At 47.3% G+C, this 2,134-nt stretch overlaps 1 pseudogene; it reads right to left on the reverse strand.

Annotated features, from left to right (window-relative positions):
• Positions 1-216: 216 nt before the first annotated feature.
• LOC104130047 lies at positions 217-1,921 on the reverse strand (annotated as a pseudogene).
• Between the last annotated feature and the right edge of the window lie 213 nt (positions 1,922-2,134).

Below are 2,134 nucleotides of genomic sequence, written 5' to 3' on the forward strand. Positions count from 1 at the left end.
AGAGCATTTAAGACAATTAGGTTTCTAGATGGGATCGAGATCCCACACTGTTCTGCTTCGGTCTGCGTCAATGTAGTGATTTGTGTCCCAGTATCAATCAGAAGAATGACTGGTCTTTTCCTTTGTCCTACAGCAAGTATGATTAATAAATCCCCCCTTACATTCAAGGTGAGTTGTCTCAAGAACATCCATCCTCCGTTCCCCCCCACACCTTCAGGGAATGGAGGTTCTAGTTTCCCGTCTTTTCTCTGGTTGGTCCCTCCTCGATGCCTGTCAGGGGTGGAGCATCAGGAACTGGTCCAAGAGTGGCTTTCCTCTCTGGCCATTTCTGTACAAGCTTTTCTAATTTTTGGGTCAGGAGTCCATCCGTTAGGTCTTGGGGAATGCCCTTCTGAAGCCCTAGATGCCATAATCCCTGTCGACTTAGGGCTCTCTCTCTCCCCAGCTAATTGCCATGGAGTGGCTTCAAATCTTGGCCCTTCCCAATTGGCAGCTGCAGATTGTTAACTTGCTCTGCAGACCATACAACCCTAGTTTCATTTCTTTGGAATGATCCACCAACAGGGCCATATTTCCTCCCAAAATTAATTAATTCCTGTGCTACCTCCCCCTACGTCCACACTTTTCTTCCAGACCAACGATGGTCGGGGGTTATTATCCCTTCTAGAGTGGCTGTAGTTCTTTCTCCTTCGGGACTATTTTGAATTTTCCCCTGTAATTGGATCCCAATGGGTTTCAGGGAATCAGGGAGTCCCTAGATCAGGGGAGTCATCCTCTCTGGGTCCACAGGCATCATCATCGGGGAACTCCGGTTAAACTTGAGCTCCCGATCATACATCATTTGGAGACAGGCAGCTTTCTGCACACTTTCCACTAACTGATCCACCGTACCTGTTATGGCAAGGGGATCTCCCCTCTCCAAAGGGTTCTGTCCCCCGGCCCAATATGCAGCCCTCTGGGTTAATGACCATGGGGCTCGGTGATTACCTGTAGATAGGAACACACCCGGACCCCAATATCCTTCTGCTTCTTTCTCTGGCAACAAAATTCCATCCCCCCCTAACAGGGACACTCTCCACACATACTCTGTCTCCGCTTCCTTTTGAGTTCTCACAAAGTCTTTTTTCAACTTTGCTATTTCAGTTGCTGTAAATGGGACTTCTTTGGTGAGAATTTGAGGATGGTCATCATTATTGTCCTCATACAAATACTCCATTTTAACCAGTGGATACATGTGGGGGAGGTTTTCTATGGTCTCCCTTGCCTTCAGTAAGTCTCGCTGGGGGTAACCTTGCTGGATCCCTTTCTCTGAAAGCTTCACATCTACTTCCGCCAGTGTATCCGCTTCCCTCAAGAGTTGATTCCTCAGCTCTTCCTTCAATATGGAATTTTGATTTCTCTCCTCCTCCAAGAATTGCTTAGTTTCCTTCAATTGTTCCTGCAGTGACCTTATGACCATCTGCAGTGAGTCTATTATGGCATCAGCTTGACAAAACCCTTGTTTCTTCTTTCCCCCCGCCGCTACCAGACTCGCTCCCACTACTGCACAAATTATAGCTTTTCCTTTCCCCTGTCTAACCTTAGCTTCTTTCTGCAGCACTTCTTTGGTGAGAATTTGAGGATGGTCATCATTATTGTCCTCATACAAATACTCCATTTTAACCAGTGGATACATGTGGGGGAGGTTTTCTATGGTCTCCCTTGCCTTCAGTAAGTCTCGCTGGGGGTAACCTTGCTGGATCCCTTTCTCTGAAAGCTTCACATCTACTTCCGCCAGTGTATCCGCTTCCCTCAAGAGTTGATTCCTCAGCTCTTCCTTCAATATGGAATTTTGATTTCTCTCCTCCTCCAACAATTGCTTATTTTCCTTCACCCTTATCCTGTCTACTATACTCTGCAGTTGAAACCAATGAACCTCCATCCTCTAGTGGATGCCAGGGGGAACATTGCCTCTAAGGATGAGGAAAAGGCTGAGATACTTAACGCCTTCTTTGCCTCGGTCTTTAATGGCCTGACAAGTTATCCCCAGGGTACCCACCCCCCCAAGCTGGAAGATGGGGACAGTGAGTGGAATAAACCCCCCATAATCCAGGAGGAAGTAGGTTTTGACCTGCTATGCCACCTGGACATACAC

Source organism: Egretta garzetta, unplaced genomic scaffold, assembly GCF_000687185.1.
Source record: "Egretta garzetta isolate BGI_Z169 unplaced genomic scaffold, ASM68718v1 scaffold817, whole genome shotgun sequence".
In the NCBI taxonomy this organism is placed as follows: Eukaryota; Metazoa; Chordata; class Aves; order Pelecaniformes; family Ardeidae; genus Egretta; species Egretta garzetta.